Source organism: Schistocerca serialis, chromosome 7 (genome assembly GCF_023864345.2).
Source record: "Schistocerca serialis cubense isolate TAMUIC-IGC-003099 chromosome 7, iqSchSeri2.2, whole genome shotgun sequence".
Taxonomy (NCBI): Eukaryota; Metazoa; Arthropoda; class Insecta; order Orthoptera; family Acrididae; genus Schistocerca; species Schistocerca serialis.
Window position 1 is genome coordinate 128,739,098 of NC_064644.1, and position 25,210 is coordinate 128,764,307.

A 25,210-nucleotide genomic window follows, 5' to 3' on the forward strand; every position below is an offset into this window, starting at 1 on the left:
TCCTTTACTACTTTAAGTGTCTCATTTCCTAATCTAATTCCCTCAGCATAATCCGACTTAATTCGACTACATTCCATTATCCTCGTTTTGCTTTTGTTGATGTTCATCTTATACCCTCCTTTCAAGACACTGTCCATTCCGTTCAACTGCTCTTCCAAGTCCTTTGCTGTCTCTGACAGAATTATAATGTCATCGGCAAACCTTAAAGTTCTTATATCTCCTCCATGGATTTTAATACCTACTCCAAATTTTTGTTTTGTTTCCTTTACTACTTGCTCAATATACAGATTGAATAACATCAGGGAGAGGCTACAACCCTGGCACACTCCCTTCCCAACCACTGCTTCTCTTTCATGCCCCTCGACTCTCATAACTGCCATCTGGTTTTGTACAAATTGTAAATAGCCTTTCGCTCCCTGTATTTGACCCCTGCCACCTTCAGAATTTGAAAGAGAGTATTCCGGTCAACATTGTCAAAAGCTTTCTCTAAGTCTACAAATGCTAGAAATGTAGGTTTGCGTTTTCTTAATCTAGTTTCTAAGATAAGTCATAGGGTCAGTATTGCCTCACATGTTCTAATATTTTATGGAATCCAAATTGATCTTCCCTGAGGTTGGCTTCTACCAGTTTTTCCATTCGTCTGTAAGGATTTCGCATTATTATTTTGCAGCCGTGACTTATTAAACGGATAGTTCAGTAATTTTCACATCTGTCAACACCTGCTTTCTTTGGGATTGGAATTATTATATTCTCCTTGAAGTCTGAGGGTATTTCGCCTGTCTCATACATTTTGCTCACCAGATAGTACAGTTTTGTCAGCACTGGCTTTCCCAAGTCTGACAGTAGTTCGAATGGAATGTTGTCTACTCCCGGGGCCTTGTTTCGACGTAGGTCTTTCAGCGCTCTGTCAAACTCTTCACGCAGTATCATATCTCCCATTTCGTCTTCATCTACATCCTCTTCCATTTCCATAATATTGTCCTCAAGTACATTGCCCTTGTATAGACCCTCTATATACTTCTTCCACCTTTCTGCTTTCCCTTCTTTGCTTAGAACTGGGTTTTCCATCTGAGCTCTTGATATTCATGCAAGTGGTTCTCTTTTCTCCAAAGGTCTCTTTAATTTTCCTGTAGGCAGTATCTGTCTTACCCCTAGTGATATATACCTCTACGTCCTTATGTTTGTCCTCTAGCCCTCCCTGCTTAGCCATTTTTCACTTCCTGTCGATCTCATTTTTTGACGTATGTATTCCTTTGTGACTGCTTCATTTACTGCATTTTTATATGTTCTCCTTTCATCAATTAAATTCAATATTTCTTCTGTTACCCAAGGATTTCTATTAGCCTTCGTCTTTTTACCTACTTGATCCTCTGCTGCCTTCACTACTTCATCCCTCAAAGCTACCCATCCTTCATCTACTGTATTTCATTCCCCCATTCTTGTCAATTGTTCCGTTATGCTCTACCCGAAACTCTGTACAACCTCTGGTTTAGTCAGTTTATCCAGGTCCCATCTCCTTAAATTCCCACCTTTTTGCAGTTTATTCAGTTTTAATCTACAGTTCATAACTGATGGATTGTGGTCAGAGTCCACATCTGCCCCTGCAAATGTCTTACAATTTAAAACCTGGTTCCTAAATCTCTGTCTTACCATTATATAATCTATCTGATACCTTCTAGTGTCTCCAGGCTTCTTCCATGTATACAACCTTCTTTCATGATTCTTGAACCAAGTGTTAGCTATAATTAAGTTATGCTCTGTGCAAAATTCTACCAGGCGACTTCCTCTTTCATTTCTTACCCACAATCTATATTCACCTACTACGTTTCCTTCTCTTCCTTTTCCTACTAACGAATTCCAGTCACCCATGACTATTAAATTTTCGTCTCCCTTCACTATCTGAATAATTTCTTTTGTCTTATCATACATTTCTTCAATTTCTTCATCATCTGCAGAGCTAGTTGGTATATAAACTTGTAGTATGGCAGTAGGCGTGGGCTTCATATCTATCTTGGCCACAATGCTGTTTGTAGTAGCTTACCCGCACTCCTATTTTTTTATTCATTATTAAACCTACTCCTGCATTACCCCTATTTGATCTTGTATTTATAACCCTGTATTCACCTGACCAAAAGTCTTGTTCCTGCTGCCACCGAACTTTGCTAATTCCCACTATATCTAACTTTAACCTATCCATTTCCCTTTTTAAATTTTCTAACCCACCTGCCCAATAAAGGGACCTGACATTCCACACTCCGATCCGCAGAATGCCAATTTTCTTTCTCCTGATAACGACGTGTTTACCAGCAAACCTGCTGTAGACTTGTATCATTGGAACATAAAATTACACTATGAACCCTAGATAAGGATGATTACCTATATGGAAATTATTTTTACTTATGTTATTGTGGTTGTCAGTCACATAGTTTATCCATAATTCACTCTTGTTATTAATCACAAATACTTTTAGGGAATATAGGTATCACAACATAAGTGACGAATCCTTAGGTACACTGAAGAGGCTATGCAAGATGTTCAGATATCAACCTCACACAGTATTTTTACAGCACATTTATGCTGAGTAATTATTTTGTTGCCTTGGCCATATTGCCCCAGACAGTTGTGCCATAAGGTAGTGGTAGTTGAAGACATGCTAGCAATCGTGTCTGCAAGTCAATGCAGTAAGAGAAATCTGTAAGTGTGAAGCTTGCAAAACTTAGGTTTTTTGTGGTCATGTTCACATTCTAATACCATCACATTTTATTATCCATCTGGATGCATACTTTGCCTCATCCAGTGTTTGAATAGTGAATTGTACAAGTCATTTTTATTTGTTTGGAGCTATGTAATATCAGTCTTTCTAAGATTAAGGGTTAATCTGTTTTGTGTGCACTAGTTGTGAGCCTGTTCCATTACTCTTCTCTCTGTGTCTGGCATGCATGTGTCTCAGACTTTTTTAAGTATGCTTGTATCATCAGCAAACATCACAGTCTTTGAGTAATCCACTAATGTAAGTCATTACAAGGAGCAGGCCAGACACCAATCCTGGCTGGACATTGTATGCAATGGTTCCCTACTTTGAATGTCACCCTTTTTGTGTAGTATCTTTACCCTCTGTTGTTTTGAGAGTGCACCTGGTCATGGTTTTCAACTTGACACCTCAGTGATGTCTTATCTGTAGCTGACTGGTAGGTGTCTGGATTAAATGCTGTGTGTAGTGAAAAACAATGGCTGGCTGCACTCATCATATGTCATCGAGTATTCAGTATGCCAAGAAAATTTCAACTTTCACAGGGTAATTTTTTGTATTTATTTACACTGGATTTGAGATTTTTGACATCATATTGCTTTCACAAAAGATAAGCCTTTATGAAAGCCATACTGAGCTACTTCGAACATTGTAAGGTTCACCCAGAGAGGTGGTTCAGTATTCTGTTTCAAACCACCTTCACATTTAAAAACTGATGAAGAAGAGAAGATGGGTCTACAGGAAGATGTCAGTTGTTTATTTTCATTTTTATAAATCAGTGTTACAACTGCATACTTTAGACTTCCGGGAAATACAGCTTACCTTATTGATTAATGACAAAGTCTATTAATAAGACTCGCAAAAAGAATGACCTTATAATGCTGAATTTGTATTAATATTCTTATTGGTTCTTTGTTTGCATTGTTACTGTCATTCTAGATTTATTGTTCAGACATTTGTCTTTCATTAAGTTCCAAGCACGTGTTTTTCTGTATGATCTTTTGTCATTCTTTGCAGTACCTTAAATTCTTTGTTGATATGAAGGAAAGACATTTATTCCCTAGTATATACTTAGCACCAAGTTAATAGTTACTACAGGTATGCACAAATGGTTATCACTGCAGAACTGTACATGAAACTCTGACTTCAAAAATTTAGTGTATTCTGAAACACACACATGCTGCAATCAGAGTGTCTGAACAGCATAAAGCACATGTGGAGTCACTGACCTGTAACTATGCACTGAAGTTTTGTGGTCTCCACCCGATATTACTAGAATTGATGAACATTTGTTAAATAAAGAACAGCACACTGCAGCAACTGATTTCTGATCTCTTCATATTTATTGACCAACAATGTTCCCAATCAATGATCAGCATTGTAAGATACAGGAGCCTCAGTATTTGACACAGATTTGTAAGCTACACCAATTGACAAGATAAAGTTCACTTGTGGCAGAGTAATACTTTATTTCACACAACTCTGAGATAGTAACTGTACTGTTGAATAGAGGACATGAACTAGTTGGACATTACATGATGAAGCACAGATTACGCACAAGTTCACAGTTTGTGCCTGAATCACATACAGACTTTGTGCCTGAATCACATACAAAATGTCAGTTTGATTTTCAGAAAGGCTTTTCAATAGAGAATGCTATATGTACTTTCACCGATTAAATATTAAATGCTCTGGACAACTGAACATCACCATGTGGGATATTTTGTAAACTCTTAAAGGCTTTTGACTGTGTGAATCATGAAATTCTTCTAGATAATCTTAAATATTGTGGAATGAGTGGGACAGTGCACATATTGTTTAATTCATATTTAACTGGGAGAATGCAGAAGGTTGAGATTAACAGTACAGACAGTCTGCAAAAACCAGCAGAGTCCTCTAACTGGGGAGGCATCAAGAATGGTGTTCCACAGGATTCAGTCTTGGATCCCTTATTATTCTTAAAATGTATTTATGACTTACCATTCAATATGCCTGAACATGCAAAACTATTTCTTTTTGCTGATGATATAAGTATAGTGATCACACTGAACAAACAAGAACTAGCTGAGGAGATTGTAAACAATGTCTTTCAAAAAATTATTAATTGGTTTTGCGCAAATAGACTCTCACTAAATTTTGATAAAACACAGTATATGCAATTCTGTACAGTAAATGGTGTAACACCATTGGTAAATATAGACTTTGAACAGAAGTCTGTTGCTAAAGCAGAATATTCAAAATTTCTGGGTGTGTGGATTGATAAGAAATTGAACTGGAGGAAACACATTGATGATCTGCTGAAAGGGTTAGTTCAACTACTTACGCTATTACAGTTATTGCAAATGTTGGTGACAAGCATATCAGTAAATTAGCTCATTATGCCTGTTTTCATTCACTGCTTTCATTTGGCGTTATATTTTTGGGTAATTCATCATTAAGAGAAAAAGTATTCATTACACAAAAGAGTGTAATCAGATTAACAGCGGGAGCCCACCGCAGATCACCTTGCAGACATTTATTTAAGAAACTTGCACTATTCACGGTACCTTCACAATACTTGTATTCACTTATGTAATTTGTTATTAATAACCCTCCCAATTCAAAAGAGCAAAGTGCATAACCACAACACTAGAAGAAAAGATGATCTTCACTATTCTGGTTTTCATCTGACTTAGCCCAGAAAGGGGTGAATTATGTCGCCAAAAAAATTTTTGGTCATTTGCCAAATAGCACTAAAAGTCTGAATGACAACTCTTTTTGCTCAATAGATTAATTTTTTAGATATGAAGTAGTAACTGTAAACATGTATAGTGCCCTAATGACTGACAAAGATAGTTGCATTTCAGTTACCAAACACTGCCTGCTGAATTACATATTGTCACATTGATGGTTACATTTTGACCAATGTACACAAACTAACTTAGGCTTCGTGCACAGTGCTGGTTTATAGATGCTTGTAGTACAGAAATTTATAAACTAAGAAAATATTGGATCATTACATTTTAGTTATTAACCCTAAAGACAGTAAAATTAAAAGAGACAGAGGCAATAGGCAGTTAAGTGAGCTGTGTGATTAGAAAATGGCAAAATTATCAGTACTGTTTTATGGCTGAGAAGTTTAATCTGAACGGGATAATCTCAAAGGTCTCTGAAATATCTCAAGAAAGAGAAATTTTCTAATCGGAATAATTTACAAGCTAACAAGTTATTTTAGAGTGAATATGCATGTTTGGAAACACAAAAATTGGGACTACAAAACTACAGTACTGAGAACATCGTATTTCGTCCAGGGATTCCCATTTGAGCTCATGAAGTATTTCCATAATACTCACTTGTTGATCAAATCTATTGACAACAAATCCAGCAGTACATCTCTGAATTGCTTCGACATCATCCTTTAATCTGACCTGGTGGGGACTGAAACCATTGAGCAGTACTCAGGAATGGGTTACATTATAGTGTTCTATACGTGGCCTCCTTTATAGATTGGATATCCTTTCCTAAAATCCTCCCAAGTAACCAAAGTAAGCCATTCACTTTATGTACTACCAGTATTATGTCATTCAATTCAATTCAATTCAATTCAATTCAATTTTTATTATCACATAACATGCCTTATACAATCAAAGATTGTGACATAGGTGACTTGTCAGTTTTTACACTATATATAACAATACTAAAAATACAACAAACTAATAATATACATGGTGTAACATCTTCAAAGAGGTATTTGAATTACAATTATAATGCATTGTTACCATTCATGAAATCTTCTACACTATAGTAACATTTATCTTTCAGATATTTTTCCAGGTCTCTTTTGGTGCCTTTTACATTTGGGTCATCCATATCTTTCCATATTTTATTTACAAATTTCATGCCCATATAGTATGGGGTTTTTTCATATGATTTTAAACGGTGGGTAGGTAACATGTAGCTCGTTCTATGTCTTGTATCATATTGATGCAAGAAGAAGTTGCCCTCAAAAAGTTGTGGGTTTCTTTTCGTGAAAGTGAGAGTTTCATAGATGTATATGCTTGGAATGCTCATTAGATCCAGTTTTACAAATAAAGGTTTGCAGTGTTGCTTTGGTTTTGCTCCCACCATTGCCCGGATGATTCTTTTTTGTAGTCTAAAAGCTCTAAGTAAATTTGTTTTTTCAGACCCCCAGAAAATTATACTATACCTAATGACTGAAACAAAATATGCATCATATACAGTTTTTCTTACAGCTAAATCAGTAATACTATACAAGATATTCATAATATATACAAGGCTATTCAGTCGACCCAGTATGTTGTCCACATGGCGACTCCATAACAGGTTTTTATTGACTAACACGCCAAGGAATTTGACACAGTCTGCAGTCTCTAATTTTTTGTCCATATACCTTATTTCACTTATAGACTGTGCAGATTGTTTTGTGGTAAAATGAACAACTTCTGTTTTTGTAAAGTTTAATGTTAAGTTATTGTTTTTGACCCATGCCTCCACTTCCCCAAGTGTTTGTTCAATATGACGAATTAGGTCTACCTCATTTTTACAACAGACTACAGCTGTTGAGTCATCTGCATAGAGGATAGTATCAGACAGGACCTGACATGGCATATCATTAATATAATATAGAAAAAGCAGTGGCCCTAATATTGAGCCTTGTGGAACACCTAATTGAGTGTTTTTCCAGCCAGAGAGAAATTTCTTGCCATTGATGTTAATAAGTACTCTTTGTTTTCTGTTTGCCAAGTATGATGACATCCAGCTAAGAGATTTGCCTTGAAAACTGTAGCGTGCCAATTTTTGGAGAAGCAGGTCATGATTTACTGTGTCGAAGGCTTTGGACAGGTCACAAAAGATGCCTGACACACACATTCTATCATCAAGACATCTGCTGACTTTTGTGACTAATTCATTTATTGCATGGATTGTGCTGCGGCCTTTTCTGAAACCATATTGATTGCCTAAGATAATGCTGTTAGATGAATTGTGATTTTCAATCTGATCACATGCAGCTCTTTCAAATATTTTTGAGAAAATTGGTAACAGTGAGATTGGCCTATAGTTGCCCAATTCATCTTGTTTGCCTTTTTTGTGTATGGGCCGAACTTCTGCATATTTTAATCGATCTGGGAAACATCCCTCATCAAATGATTGGTTGATTATGGAAGACAGTGGATATGCAATACTGTGACGGACTATTTTTATTATTTCAGTGGGGACCTCATCCCACCCCGCAGATTTTGAATTTTTTAGGGACATTATGATTTTGATGACATCTGAGATGGAAACATGATGTTCCAGCTCACATCACTTTGAATTTCTTATGTCTAGATATTTAATTGGTGTGATGTGTCAAGCAGCAAATCACTAATACTGTGTTTGAATGTTGCAGGTTCATTTTTCCTACTTATCTGCATTAATCTACATTTTTTAACCCTTAGGGTAAGGCGCTGTCCATAAGACCAATTAGAAATTTTATATAAGTCACCCTGTATCCTTCTACAGTGACTGAACAATGACATTTTCCCATATACACAGCATCATCAGCAAACAGTAACAAATTGCTGCTCACCCTACCCATCAGATCATTTATGTGGTGTTGAGTTACAGATAGGCACAGTGAAACAGACTGCTAAACATTTAAGCTTTTGAACAACAAGTTCTTCTGAAATAGAAAACATGCATACATTTACACAGGAAGCATAACTCCCACAAACATGGCCACTGTCTCCGAGTATTGGGGCCCAGCTGTGACTGCATCTGATGTGAGCAGCAATCAGCTTGAGGGTGGGGTGGGGATTGGAGATAAGGAGGAGGTATGGGGTGGGGTGGTGGAGGAATAGCTATGTAGGGGTGAGGGAAGATGTTGTACCGCTTGTGGGAGTGTGCAGGGACATGGTGGGGAGAGGATGGGCTGCTGGGTACAGATTGTGTGGAGGTGATGGGAGAGGGAAAAAGGAGGAGGGCAGAGGGGAGTGATAGAGAAGGGCAAAGGATTACTAGGTGTGTTAGTGGGACAGAATGTACGTATAGTGCTACAGTGGGAGCAGGGAAGGGGATTGGTGGGTGAGGACAGTAACTAGCAAAGGTTGGGGCTGTGGGGGATACAGGAATGAAGAACATGTAGAGAGACTTAGGGCCTATGCAAATTAGAAAAAGCTGGTAGTCTTAGGAAGAATCCAGATGGGATCACCTGACTGCTTTCACAGGTAGCCATGCCTTTTATGGGGTAGGAGGTGCCTGTGACAGGATTGGAGTTGGCAGTAGTGGGAGGGTGTGTTGGACAGGTCTTACATTGAGGTTTATTGCAGGGATGTGAGCGATGAGCTATGGGTTGGGAGCAGGGGTAGAGTCGGGTTGGACAAGGATATTGCAAAGGTTTGGTGGGCAGTGGAATATGTTGGGCATGAAAGAAAGTATTTGAAATCCTGGCAGAGAACGATTTCAGTCCTGGATGGTACTGAGCCATAAGAAGATTGATCTATTATGGCTGGCCAGGGGTATGTGGGAAATGGTAGATGACTGCAGTGACAAGTCACAGAAGATCTGTTTCTGGACAAAGTCAAGTTCAGTCTCTGAAGGCTTCTGTGAGTGTTGGCATATATGGAGAGGGACTGCTCATCACTACAGATGGTACAGTCTCAAGGGACTTCTTGGTATGGAATAGGTGGCAGCTGTTGAAGTGCAGGTATTGTTGGTAGTTGGTAGGTTTGATATGGAGGAAGGTACTGATGTAGCCATTCTTGCAGTGGAGGTCAACCTCAAGGGAGGTGGTTTGTAGGGTTGAGGAGGACCAGGCGAAACAAATGGGGAAGAAGGTGTTAAGATTCTGGAGGAATGTGGATAGTGCCCCCCCCCCCCCCTCCCCCTCCATTCAGATCATGAGGATGTCACCAGTAAATCTGAACTTGTTGAGGGCTTTGGGGTTCTGGGTGTTTAGGAAAGATTCCTGTAGATGTTTCACAAAAATGTTGGGCCATATGGGGGCCCATTGCTACACCACAGATTTATTTGTAGGTGATGCCCTCAAAGGAGAAGTAACTGTAAGTGACAATGTAATTGTTCATTGTCACCAGTGAGGAGGTTGTAGGTTTGGAGTCAGTCAGGAATTGGGGAAGATGCCATGAGCATTGGAGATGTTAGTGTAGAGGAAGACATCAGCCATGTCATACACTGAACTTTTCATAGTTCCTGTTCCTTTACCAACCACTGCTCTCTCATCTTTCTTGATACCCCGAGAGAGATGAGTGAGTACTGCTTGGTAAAGTAACAGGAACTGTGAAAAATAAGTGTATGAAATTGTTGGTGTCTTTTGTGTACAAGAGTAGGTTTTGGGTAATAGGCTGAAGGCATTGGTCTATGAGAGAAAAGGTTCTCTCTGTGAGGACACAGTAAACAAACAGAATGGAGCACCTGGGTCATTGGGTTTACAAATTTTGGGAAGTGTGTAAAATGAAAGAGTGTGGGGAGGGGTGCTGGTGAGGGGGGGTATAACTCAGGGGAGAGGTTCTGGGATGGGCCTATGGGTTTTAGGAGGGAGTGAAGATCCTGCTGGATTTTAGCAATGAGGTGACAGTGGCACCATTTGTAGGTGGATATATTAGACAGCTGGTAGACTCCCTCCACCAATTGATAACTGCAGTTCATAACCACAGTTGTGGATCCTTTTGTCAGCAATTGTAAGGTTCGGATCAGTTTTTAGGTGGTTGATTGCAGTTCTTTCTGTGGATATAAGGTTGGTTTCCATGTTGAGGGATTTGGGGAATGATGGTGAGACAAGGTTCAAGGTTAGGAAATTCGGGAAATTTGTCAGGACTGTTGTTAGGAAGCTATTGACCAATTTTATTTTCTTAAAAGAGTAGAGCTCCTTAACAACTGCACTGGCTTGGAGACCTTCACAGGAAGTTTTGTAGTCACTTCTGCAAAGGCTTAGTAATTCAAATTGAGGATTTCACAGGATGCAGGTCTATGATGTTGGCTGTACATATCCTCGACATGATTAATGGGCATATTGATGGAGAAATATGGGGATCGGAGAAGTACTGTTCTTCAGAGTTTTGCATAAGGTGATTATTTGGTCCATTTAAAATACTTGCTTATGTTGTATCCTTTGATGTTTATACTGGCACTGGTGTCAATTCTGCACTGTTGCTTGCTACAAAAAGTGCGTGCTTACGGTCTATCTGATGACATATGCAGTTTGATAGAAAGTTTTCTAACAGACGGGGAGCAGTATGTCATCCTGAATGGGGTGGCTTCAACAGAAACAAGCATAACTTCAGGTGTGCCCCAGGGCAGCATAATAGGTTCTCTGCTTTTTACGAGTTACATAAACGTGAAGCAGTGAAGGCAGCAGAGGATCAAGTAGGTAAAAAGATGAGGGCTAGTTGAAATCCTTGGGTAACAGAAGAAATATTGAATTTAATTGATGAAAGGCGAAAATATAAATATGCAATAAGTGAAGCAGGCAAAAAGGAATACAAATGTCTAAAAAATGAGATCGACAGGAAGTGCAAAATGGCTAAGCAGGGATGGCTAGAGGACAAATGTAAGGATGTAGAGGCCTATCTCACTAGGGGTAAGATAGATACCGCCTACAGGAAAATTAAAGAGACCTTTGGAGAGAAGAGAACGACTTGTATGAATATCAAGAGCTCAGATGGAAACCCAGTTCTAAGCAAAGAAGGGAAAGCAGAAAGGTGGAAGGAGTATATAGAGGGTCTATACAAGGGTGATGTACTTGAGGACAATATTATGGAAATGGAAGAGGATGTAGATGAAGATGAAATGGGAGATATGATACTGCGTGAAGAGTTTGACAGAGCACTGAAAGACCTGAGTCGAAACAAGGCCCCCGGAGTAGACAATATTCCATTGGAACTACTGACGGCCGTGGGAGAGCCAGTCCTGACAAATCTCTACAATCTGGTGAGCAAGATGTATGAAACAGGCGAAATACCCTCAGATTTCAAGATGAATATAATAATTCCAATCCCAAAGAAAGCAGGTGTTGACAGATGTGAAAATTACCGAACTATCAGTTTAATAAGTCGCAGCTGCAAAATACTAACACAAATCCTTTACAGACGAATGGAAAAACTAGTAGAAGCCAACCTCGGGGAAGATCAGTTTGGATTCCGTAGAAACACTGGAACACGTGAGGCAATACTGACCTTACGACTTATCTTAGAAGAAAGATTAAGGAAAGGCAAACCTACGTTTCTAGCATTTGTAGACTTAGAGAAAGCTTTTGACAATGTTGACTGGAATACTCTCTTTCAAATTCTAAAGGTGGCAGGGGTAAAATACAGGGAGCAAAAGGCTATTTACAATTTGTACAGAAACCAGATGGCAGTTATAAGAGTCGAGGGGCATGAAAGGGAAGCAGTGGTTGGGAAGGGAGTAAGACAGGGCTGTAGCCTCTCCCCGATGTTGTTCAATCTGTATATTGAGCAAGCAGTAAAGGAAACAAAAGAAAAATTCGGAGTAGGTATTAAAATTCATGGAGAAGAAATAAAAACATTGTAATTCTGTCAGAGACAGCAAAGGACTTGGAAGAGCAGTTGAATGGGATGGACAGTGTCTTGAAAGGAGGATATAAGATGAACATCAACAAAAGCAAAACAAGGATAATGGAATGTAGTCGAATTAAATCAGGTGATGCTGAGGGAATTAGATTAGGAAATGAGACACTTAAAGTAGTAAAGGAGTTTTGCTATTTGGGGAGCAAAATAACTGATGATGGTCGAAGTAGTGAGGATATAAAACGTAGGCTGGCAATGGCAAGGAAAGCATTTCTGAAGAAGAGAAATTTGTTAACATCCAGTATTGATTTAAGTGTCAGGAAGTCATTTCTGAAAGTATTCATATGGAGTGTAGCCATGTATGGAAGTGAAACATGGATGATAAATAGTTTGGACAAGAAGAGAATAGAAGCTTTCGAAATGTGGTGCTACAGAAGAATGTTGAAGATTAGATGGGTAGATCACATAACTAACGAGGAAGTATTGAACAGGATTGGGGAGAAGAGAAGTTTGTGGCACAACTTGACCAGAAGAAGGGATCGGTTGGTAGGACATGTTCTGAGGCATCAAGGGATCACCAATTTAGTATTGGAGGGCAGCGTGGAGGGTAAAAATCGTAGAGGGAGACCAAGAGATGAATACACTAAGCAGATTCAGAAGGATGTAGGTAGCAGTTGGTACTGGGAGATGAAAAAGCTTGCACAGGATAGAGTAGCATGGAGAGCTGCATCAAACCAGTCTCAGGACTGAAGACCACAACAACAACAACATAAACGATCTGGTTGATGGTATTGACAGCAGCCTTAGACTGTTTGCCGATGATGCTGTAGTCTACAGGAAAGTAGCATCACACGAAAGTTGTGAACAGATCAATGAGGATTTGCAGAAAATAAATGCGTGGTGTAATGACTGGCAGTTATCTCTCAATATTAGCAAGTGTAACCTACTGCATATAATAAGGTGAAAATCCCCATTAATGTACGAGTACAAAATAAATGCCCAGCCTTTTGGGAGCAGTAACATCTGTCAAGTATCTGGGTGTGACTATTCGAAATGATCTCAAATGGAATGACCAGATTACACAAGTAATGGGTAAGGTGAACTCTAGATTGCAGTTTATTGGTAGAAACCTCAAGCAATGCAGTCCTTCAGCAAAGGAAATAGCTTATAATACATTAGTTTGTCCAGTCTTGGAGAACTGTTCGTCTGTATGGGACCCTTACCAGCTGGGTCTGATTCAAGGGATTGAGAAGGTCCAAAGAAGAGCAGCAAGATTCATGACTGGTACATTTAGCTGTCGCTAGAGCGTTACAAATCTCATAGAAAGTTTGAAGTGGGATACACTTGCAGATAGACGGCACGCTAAACACAAGGGACTGCTCACTAAATTCCAAAATCCGATCTTCACCAAGGATGTAGAGCATATATTATTACCACCAACTTTCAAATCGCACAATGATCACTATTCGAAGATAAGGGAAATAAGAGCTCATATTGAGGCGGTCAGACAGCCGTTTTTCTCTCGCGCAATCCGCGAGTGGAACAGAGGGGGGGAAATATAACTTTGGCGCAAATTGTGCCCTCTGTCACACACCGCTTGGTGGCTAGGAGAGTATATATGTAGATGTAGATGAAGAAATTTCTGTTTTGTGTAACCACTCATCACTGACATCTTGGCATAATAGTAACATTCCTGTTCAAGATAAGGCACTTCTGTGTTTACAGTGTCCCTGTTTCTCTACAATATTAATCTCTTATTGGTGGTGCAATTTTGTACACATCCTTTGGATCTAGGTTCATTCAAGTCTTTTTTTCTAAATTGTCTAATTGTTACAATTATAATTCGTGGCTATGATGGCACGATTAAGAGAGCTTTTGCTGGGAAATGTGTCATGATTCCCAAAATATAATTTTCAAATTATTGCTGGAATAATATTTTATGTGTATCTTTATGATCTTTGAACTGAAATTTTAAGAAACATGCTCTGTTCAATTTCATTTGTGGAAAGAATGTCACTGTTCCATTTGCATGCAGAGCAGTCTTATTGGTAAGCTTTTTTTAATAATACATAGGCATTATGATATTATGTTTTTAGGTAGTTTTGGCAAGACTGAAGACCCTTGGTAGCTGTAAAGCATATATTCCTAAACAGCTGACTAAAATCCAGGAGGTCAGAGTGATAGATGAGGAAGATGCACAAGGAAGTGACGTAGAAGTAGGACCAGAGGAAGAAGTAACAGAGAATGATGAGTCACCAGAAATGAATGTAGATGAAATGTATGATATGGTGAAGAGGATGGGAGCTGTGTCTTCACAGTTTAAGTAAGTGTCTGTATAAAGTAAGCAGTTGTACACTTTCTTTGAGTTCTGCTGTCTAATGCCCCTAGTAATGTAGAAGTCCTGTAAGAACAAGTTGTAGTCATAAATGCTATGGTACTGTACTGTAGGTACTAGGGAGAATTTTTATTCATTTTTATTTATTATGTGGGCTGACATAGTCCTCTTTAAAGAAAATTGGTTATGATGCAAGAATTGTGGTGTTTTAGAGACAGTGAAGGGAATGACTTCCATATGCGAATCATTATTGTTTATCATGGTGTGTTGTAGAGTCCTTTAGTAGTGTAGTAATGGTGCATGTTCCAAGTAAAAATATTCCGAGGAACGCCCATGTAAATATTTTTTTAAAGCTGGAATAAGAAAGCAGTAAAGCTTTCTAAGAAAAAAAAAGCTCAAAGAATTAACAATGGTAGTCTGTTCATGTTGTGTTGAAATTATCTATGGACATATGCTGGAGGAAATCTTAATTTGTTAAACAATTTCTACTCACTGAAATTCATTGAATTCAAAATAAATATAAATGACATAAGAAGGAAAGTCTAATGAGTAGAAATACAGTGTCTCTTAATGAAGGCCAATCATATTGCCTGACAGATTTATGAAGTTTGTTGATGTCAAGAGAGGTGCAATAGCTTACCTAGTAGCGTGAATCAGTAATAGTGAAAATACACTGGGGAAGTACCATGGAAACTGTAGCATCATAAATGAAGTTACAATAGGGAATCCTGAGATTCAATTCTCAGGGTGGGAGGCAGCCTACACATCCCATTCTGTTGGATAATTCCTCCATCCTCAGTCATGATCACCCTCCATAGATGGATTATGTGGGTTGGGAATTGGGTGGGGTACAGCCTTTGTGCTTCTGCTTCTGTTATTCCATGGACTTCTCAGGATATTCCTCCTCCTCTATTGGCTTGCTATTGTGTACAAAAGCTGGCTATACATTCTGCTTATCTTGTCCAACAAAGCTAGTGGGTTACTACATAATTATTATGACATTCCATGAAGCCTCTAATTGTAAACCATCTAAGAACAACTTAGTCTTGTTTTTAGGTGAGGGACCAGTTTCAGCTATCAGTTTGGAAAGTCTTTTTGGACAATGTTTAACATTATGTGTATCCAAAAAAAGTGGTTAAAATGTTAATGAAAGTAACTGCCAACCCATGTAGTACTCAGTGATTGTGTTTCGTGACTTACATTATAAAATTTCATACTAAATGTTAATATTTAACTGTAAAGTTAATGCATGTGAAATTTGGTAGTCTTACACATCAGTAGTCAGTGTGAATTTATTTTACTCATCAATATTAGTTAGTAGTTTATTGATGACATCTTCATGATCTGGACTCACAGTGAAGATGAATTCCAGAATTTCCTTTCCAACCTCAACTCCTTTGGTTCATCAGATTCACCTGGTCCTACTCCAAATCCCATGCCACTTTCCTTGACATTGACCTCCATCTGTCCAATGGCCAGCTTCACACATCCGTCCACATCAAACCCACCAACAAGCAACAGTACCTCCATTATGACAGCTGCCACCCATTCCATATCAAACGGTCCCTTCCCTACAGCCTAGGTCTTCATGGCAAACGAATCTGCTCCAGTCCGGAATCCCTGAACCATTACACCAACAACCTGAAAACAGCTTTTGCTTCCTGCAACTACCCTCCCAACCTGGTACAGAAGCAAATAACCAGAGCCACTTCCTCATCCCCTCAAACCCAGAACCTCCAACAGAAGAACCCTAAAAGTGCTCCACTTGTGACAGGATACTTTCCGGGACTGGATCAGACTCTGAATGTGGCTCTCCAGCAGGGATACGACTGCCCTGAAATGAGATCCATCTTTCATGAAATCCTCCCCACTCTGCCACGAGTGTCTTTCCGCTGACCACCTAACCTTCGTAACCTCTTGGTTCATCCGTATGAAATCCCCAAACCACCTGCCCTACCCTCTGGCTCCTACCCTTGTAACCGCCCCCGGTGTAAAACCTGTCCCATGCACCCTCCCACCACCACCTACTCCAGTCCTGTAACCCAGAAGGTGTACACGATCAAAGGCAGAGCCACGTGTGAAAGCACCCACGTGATTTACCAACTGACCTGCCTACACTGTGAAGCTTTCTATGTGGGAATGACCAGCAACAAACTGTCCATTCACATGAATGGACACAAGCAGACAGTGTTTGTTGGTAATGAGGATCACACTGTGGCTAAACATGCCTTGGTGCACGGCCAGCACATCTTGGCACAGTGTTACACCGTCCGGGTTATCTGGATACTTCCCACTAACACCAACCTATCAGAACTCCGGAGATGGGAACTTGCCCTTCAATATATCCTCTCTTCCTGTTACCCACCAGGCCTCAACCTCCGCTAATTTCAAGTTGCCGCCACTCATATCTCACCTGTAACTCAACAACATCTTTGGCTCTGTACTTCCGCCTCGACTGACATCTCTGCCCAAACTCTTTGCCTTTACATATGTCTGCTTGTGTCTGTATATGTGCGGATGGATATATATGTGTGTGTGTGCGAGTGTATACCTGTCCCTTTCCCCCCCTAAGGTAAGTCTTTCTGCTCCTGGGATTGGAATGACTCCTTACCCTCGCCCTTAAAACCCACATCCTTTTGTTTTTCCCTCTCCTTCCCTCTTTCCTGATGAAGCAACCGTGGGTTGCGAAAGCTTGAATTTTGTCTTTGTGTTTGTGTTTGTCAGTGTCTCTATCAACATACCAACGCTTTCGTTTGGTAAGTTACATCACTTTGTTTTTATATATAGTAGTTAGTAGTCATATAGAAATGTGGCCTTCTAATGTTTTGTAATATGACATGTCAGAAATTTGAATGTTGTAGGGAAGTTCAAAAATCTCGTAAGGGAACTGCTAAGGCTCAATCTAGATATAGTGGGGGCCAATGAAGAGAAATTGGAAGAAAACAAGAAATTCTGGTCAGATGAGTATATAGTAATATCATTACAGCAGAAAACAATATAACAGGAGTAGGATTTATTATTAATAGGAAGGCAGGGCAGAGTGTGAGTTACTATGAATAGTTCAGTGATAGGGTTGTCCTGACTAGAGTCAACAGCAAACCAATGCTGACAACAATAGTTCAGGTATACATGCTGACGTCACAAGTAGAAGATAAATAGATAGAGAAAGTATATGAGCATATGGAATGAGTAATTCAGTATGTGAACGGAAATGAAAATCTAATTGTTATGGGGAATTGGAATGTGATTGTAGGGGAAGGACTAGAAGAATGGGTTATGGGAGAATATTGGATTGGTAGCAGGAATAGGAGAGGAGAAAGTCTAATTGAGCTCTACAGTTAATTTCAGCTAGGAATAGTAAATACTCTCTTCAAGCATTACAAGAGGAGGTGGTGTACTTGGGAAAGACCAAGAGATATGAGAAGATTCCAGTTGATTACATCACGGTCAGGCAGAGATTCCAAAATTGAATATTGTATTGTAAGGCACACTCGTGAGCGGATATAGACTCAGATCACAATTTAGTAGTGATGGAGTAGGTTGAAGTTTAAGAGACTGTGATTAGCAGTAGTGCAGAAGGCAGTTCATTTGAATAGGAATGGACATCTCTAAAAAGGGCACAGAAGTTGGAAAGGAAAAGATAGATACAAAGAAGCTAACTGAGAAGAAACCATGGGTAACAGAAGAAATACTTAAGTTGATCAGAGGACAGAAATAAGAGTTGCTTAGGAATGAAATAATAAGAAGTACAGGAGAACTCAGGCAAAATGGCTACATGAAAAATATGAAGAAATCTAAAAAGAAATGATCGTCAAAAGGACTGACTCATCATATAGAAAAATTGATCAACGTTTGATGAAATTGAAGTCAAGGTTGATAATATTAAGAGTGCAATGGGAATTCCACTGTTAAATGCAGGGGAGAGAGTGGATGGGTGGAAAAGATACATTGAGGGCTTATATGATGGGAGAATTTATCTGATAATGTGATACAAGAAGAAACAGGAGTTGATAAGGAAGAGATCCAGGGGATCAAGTATTAGAATTAGAATTTAAAAGATCTTTAGAATACTTGAAGTTGAATACCGGTAAGGCAGAAGTGATAGATAACATTCCATATGAATTTTTAAAATCAGTGTGGGATGTAGCAACGTAACAACTATTCATGTTATGTGTTAAGAATGTATGAGACTGACAATATACCATCAGACTCAGAAAAACGTCATCTGTGTAAGTCTGAAGATTACGAGAGCCAATGGGTGCAAGAATAGCCGCACCTTTGGCTCAGCAGGTCAAGCATCAAAGTTGCTGACAAGAACAAAATATGGAAGAAGGGAAAAGGAAACTGAGGATCTGGTTGACGGTAATCAATTTGGCTTTAGGAAAGATAAAGGCACCAGAGAAGCAGTTCTGAGATTGTGGTTGATAGTGGAAGTAAGACTGTAGAAAAATCAAGACACATTCATAAGATTTGTTACCTGGAAAGATGTTTGAAATTTTGAGAAAAGTAAGGGTATGGTATAAGGAAAGACAAGAACCAAGAGGGAACAAAGGAAGACTAAACAAAGTGCTCAGATTAAAAAGAGTGTAAGTCAGGGATGTAGTCTTTCACCACTACTCTTCAGTCTATATGTTGAAGAAACAATGGGGGAAATGAAAGAAAGATTCAAGAGTAGGATTAAAATTCAAGGTGGGAGGATATCAATGATAAGATTTGATTACGACATTGCAATTCTCAGTGAAAGTGCAAAAGAATTGCAAGATCTGTTGAATGGAATGAACAGTCTAGTGAGTACAAAATATGAACTGAGAGTGAAATGAAGAAAGACAAAAGTAATGAGAAGTAGCAAAAACGAGAACAGTGAGAAACTCGAAATCAGAACAGATGAACAAGAAGTAGATGAAGTTAAGGAATTATTATGCCTAAGCACCAAAATAGCCCCTGATGGATGGAGCTAGGAGGACATAAAAAGCAGACTAATAATGGCAAAAACAACATTCCTAGCCAAGAGCAGTCTACTAGTATCATAGGTCTTAATCCATGGAAGAAATTTCTTAGACTTTGTGTTTGGAGCACAGCATTGTATGGTAGTGAGACATGGAGAATTGAAGCATTTGAGATGTGGTGCTACAGAAGTATGTTGAAAATTAGGTGGGCTGGGAATGTAAGGAATGAAGAGGTTCTCCACAGTATTGGCAAGAAAAGAAATTCTGTTAAGACATCAGCGAATAACTTCCGTGGTACTAGATCAAGCAGTAGAGGGTAATAACTGTAGAGGAAGAGAGAGTTTGGAATACATAAGATAGAGTTTGGAATACATCCAGTAAATAATTGAGGACATCTGAGATGAAACAGAATACCACAGGAGAGGAATTTGTGGCGGACCACATCAAACCAGTCAGAAAACTGGTGGCTCAAATAAATAAATTTACTGAAAGTTGATATTTTCCTTGTCTCTCTATGTTAGTATCATCTAATTAATATAATTTTATACAAGTATTGTAAATAAAATATTTGCTTCTGTTCATTTATTTTAGATGGAAGTTATCGCACTGGGGCGCTTTCTGCCCTGTTTCATTGACTGGTGGTTTTCTCACTCCAGGGAAACAAAAGTTTGCAGTCAGGTGAGGCACTGCTGAGATTTTCAATGACTAATGCAATTAACAGATTTACTTTACTGTTTCCAGTCTACAAATTACAGGTTTTGTTAAGAATAACTGATCACTATAAGGGAAAATATTAGTTTGATATTATAACACTTCAAATGCAAAGTAAGTTCTCTATATTTGTTCTCACAACACTGCAGTGTGCCATGCTGTGGCATTTGAAGATTGTTGCTTTGCCCAAAATCTAAGAAAGTATCTCACTTTTTAAATTACTAAGAGAAATACACTATACATACTCTTGGGTTTATGGGGACTGAGGGAATGAGTGATTAACTGTTTTGTATGTGGATATGGGTATTCAAGATGACTAACAAAGCAGGTGACCATGAAAAGTGGGCCAAGACCTGGTGAAACAGTTGATACAGTGACATTTCTGACTGTGAGTGTTTGTGTTTTTTTCATAAATTTCCTTGATATTGGCAAGACTACAAATTAAAATGTACTGAAGATGATTTTAAAAAATAACTTTCCTTTATAAAATGTGCCCAACTGATGCAAAGTTAGATGGCTCATAAACAAGTCATCCCCAAACAGATTCTTGGAACCTATATTTTACCAAGCTAACCAGAAATAATAATTTCAGCATGTTCATATGGATTGATCTAAGTGTACACAATCCAGGTTTACCTACTGATACACACTAACATAGTGATATTCCTGGCAATAAATAAATAATTCTGAGTATTCTTAGCTCTCATCTGTCACAGGCTGCTGCTCTCTAGGTTTTATCATGTGACAGCATCCTCCAGGTCTTTCTTTTAGGTGCTGAGTGATAAAGTAGTTACCCTTCTCTCATACATAAGTGTAACATAACACAATAATAATCTTTAAAGAAAGTACATTCAGATACTTAAAACATAAGTAAAAGTTTAATTATTCATCTTGTGCTACCATTGAGTTATTGTTGATTGTGGTATTCAAACTCCACTTTTAAATCTTGTGATTGTACCTCCTCCTTAAAGACAAGGATTAAAATTAAAGGTGTATGACTGACCTTTAATTATTGACAGTTTGGCTAATGTCTAAAGGTTGCTCACACAGCCATTGGCATTGCCCAACATACTGTTCAGTTACCGCTAAAGCATGACAGGAAATAACTGCCCTCAACATAGTGCAATTAAAATTAATGAAATGATATTTTTTGTTCTGCTGTGTTTGATTTGGCAGCATATTGACAATTATCTTTTAGCACTGCAGAACATATCAAAGCTCTGACCACTTGTGGTGCACCACAAAATAATTACGAGTCTGACATCATGAAAATTAAATGCTGCACAGATTGGCAAGTGACAATAAGGGTATGCTAGGTGCTGTTGGCAAGGTGTGTGTACTCGGCCTTTGAGAGGCCAATTGAGAGCTACTTGAGAAGTAGCAGCTTCAGTCACAAAAACTAACAATGGCCTGGAGAGCAGTGTGCTGACCACGTTCCCCTCCATATCCACATCCCGTAATACCTGCAGGCTGAGGACGTCACAGGTATCAGTCGCTATGGTTGGGCCTTCAAGGCCTGTTCAGAAGAAGTTTGTTTGAATACATATGACACTTCATACAAATTTGCGAGTGTAGAACAACACATAGCAGTTCTGATTTAGGATCTTCCAAACTACTATGAAAAATATTTATAGGTCCCAAACTTGATATTGTCCTATAATTTTTAGTCATTTTCAGAAAGAAACTGCTAGATAATTACCAAAGTTCCACTGAATACACTCAGGTCCTCTCTCATCAAACATCCAAGACTATAACTATATGGCATCATCCCATTTATAACTTTCAATCTATCATCTCCAAAAATTACAGAAACACTTTTATATTTGTTACTGCTAAATAATGTCTGCAACTAATTTCATGTAGCAACTCACACTCAAGTAATGGTTCCTCTACCACCTTAAAATATTGTTATTATGCAGACTGCTGGTGAAACATTGGTTACCAACTCTCATCTATTCAAACATGTGATTTTAATGTACTGCAACTACAATAAATACAGTAGTTGCCACATGTATCATATAATAATTTGATCAGCTTTTATGTTGCGTTCTTAGTTTTCAGCAGGGGCTCTTGTTTTGATAGTTAGTTGCTTATAATTGATTCAACAGATCAATTTCTGTCATGAGACACTTTCTTTGTCTTAATCACTTAAAGCATTTATAAATTGTTGTTTTTCTAATTACAAAGGTAAGAATACACCTTTGAGTGTTTTTAATTAGTAAGCTATTCCACCTGCTGTGTGGGTCTTTATATCTGCATATTTGCCTCATTTACCCTTTCATTTGGTGCTACTGCTGTTTTGTATCTTTACTCATTCATTTTTTCCTATTGTGGTAGCTGTGAAATCAGTTGTGGCTAGCTCTGGTTACTATCTTTTCAGGCACTCATCTTTACCCAGCCTTAAAACAGAAACTTGCTTAGGAAAATCAACTTGCAGTAATCCTTAAATATACTTGCTGCCCTTCATTAGCTGTGTGGTTATTTCCCAAATGGTACATTCAACCAATGGCAGTGGTTCTTAACAGTCATTTGCTACAATTGAAGAGCTCAGTTTGCCACCTCTGTCTCCTGACTCATGGTTGCCATAGTGCCTGCTGTGTAACAATCTGCATAATGCCATTTTAGTGTGAATTTTTGAATGCAGGATTAAGTAACTTAAAAGTCTAATGAAGCAACACAAAATTTAGCCCTTGAGATGTTTTCATTTTCCAAAACTTTTGCAAACACTTCTGCATGATATCAAACAGTGGAAAATCCAGGTTGGAATGTAACAAGATAATGAAAATGATAGTTGCTACTGATCATATAGCGGAGATGCTGAGAAATGGAAAGGCACAACAAAAAGACTGTCGGAAAGTTAGCTATTGGCCAATAAGGCCATTGTCAAAAATAGATAGTGCGCACAGGCCAACAAGGCCCTTGTCAAAAATAGACAGCATGACCACACACACACACACACACACACACACACACACACACACACACACACACACACAAATGTTCAAATGTGTGTGAATTTTCCTAAGGGACCGAACAACTGCTACGGTCATTGGTCCCTAGACTTACACGCTACTTAAACTACCTTATGCTAAGAACACCACACACACCCAAGCCCGAGGGAGGACATGACCTCCAGCAGTAGGGTTCACACAATCCGTGATATGCCGCCTCAGACTTTTTAACACAGGCCTTGTTGGTTGAAAGCTAACTGTTAGTGAACAGAAACCATGATCTTGATCCCCATAGCAATCTGTGCACCTATATTTAAGTGCTTTGTAAAAGGCTAGACTACATATTTTTTTGATATTTTTAAGTGACATACAACTCACAGTTACCTAGAGAACAGCAGGCATGTGACTGAGGTGCATGCTCTTCACACAGCTGTGTGTGTGTGTGTGTGTGTGTGTGTGTGTGTGTGTGTGTGTGTGTGTGTGATGTGTGTGTGTGTGTGTGTGTGTGAGAGAGAGAGAGAGAGAGAGAGAGAGAGAGAGAGAGGGAGGGGGGGGGGGTGGAGGGGAAGGAGAGGGAGGGGTTGATTAAACTTTGTACAACTCTGCTGGAAGACTGCTTTGTCTAATAAATATAGGATTTGGTTTGGTGCATATGGTCAAGTGGGGGCACTCTTGATGAAGTGTGCTCATGCTTAGATCACAAAGTTGCAGTGAGCACAGTGTAATACCCTTCATCCAGTCACCACTTTATTGTATGATTTCGTCCTTATTCTGGTCAGTGTAGTAAACATTGTTGGCTGTAACAAGCATTATCAGTTAATCAAATATATTTCAACCTCCTCAATATAGCAGGAGAGCTTCTGCAAAGTTTGGAAGGTAGGAGACGAGATACTGACAGAAGTAAAGCTGTGAGGACTGGGTGTGAGTCCTGCTTCGGTAGCTCAGATGGTAGAGCACTTGCCCGCGAAAGGCAAAGGTCCCGAGTTCGAGTCTAGGTCGGGCACACGGTTTTAATCTGCCAGGAAGTTTCATATCAGCGCACACTCTGCTGCAGAGTGAAAATCTCATTCTGGAAACATCCCCCAGGCTGTGGCTAAGCCATGTCTTCGCAGTATCCTTTCTTTCAGGAGTGCTAGTTCTGCAAGGTTTGCAGGAGAGCTTCTGTAAAGTTTGGAAGGTAGGAGATGAGGTACTGGCAGAAGTAAAGCTGTGAGGACGGAGTGTGAGTCGTGCTTGGGTAGCTCAGTTGGTAGAGCACTTGCCCGTGAAAGGCAAAGGTCCTGAGTTTGAGGCTCGGTCCGGCACACAGTTATAATCTGCCAGGAAGTTTCACTTTGGTTATTTAGAACTTCACTCTGAGCATTTAAAGTTGTACTCTGATCATCTAATTCATCATTTAATGGAGTATTTACTCAGTCTAATTTAAGACTTTGATCTTCTACTTGAGAATTCATTAAGCCGATTTTTTATACTCTGAGCTTTAATTACATTTACTAACTCAGACCAGTCAGTACCTTCTTTGGTAGTTTTCATAGCCATGGCTGGTTCTGAAGTTTCTTCGACTTGCTGAATGTTATCCATGAATTTACCAGCTTTAGACCTTGTGAGCACTTAATTAGATTGTATCACTTATTGCTAAGGTACTAAAGTTTTGTTTTGCACTCACCCAGTGTAGACTTCTCGCAGAGTAGATGAGCGGATGTAGTGGCAGGTCAGCACTGGTGAACAGCAGCTGGTGCTGGCGACATCGGATGTAGGCTGGTTTCCACATCTGTGTCCTAGCGATGCATATAAGAGCTGTATACTCCCTACACCAAATTTTCTTAGTCATATTGTTCTAGGCATATCTCTTCTTAGTCTAATATGTCGAGATCTTCTCTCCGGTTTTTCAAGTTGTGACTTTCTCACGTCTTATTCCTTATTTACATTCACAAATTCTCTCTGTGTATACTCTGGCATACTCCAGTTTCTCTTAATGGTTCTCTTGTCTTGTTATG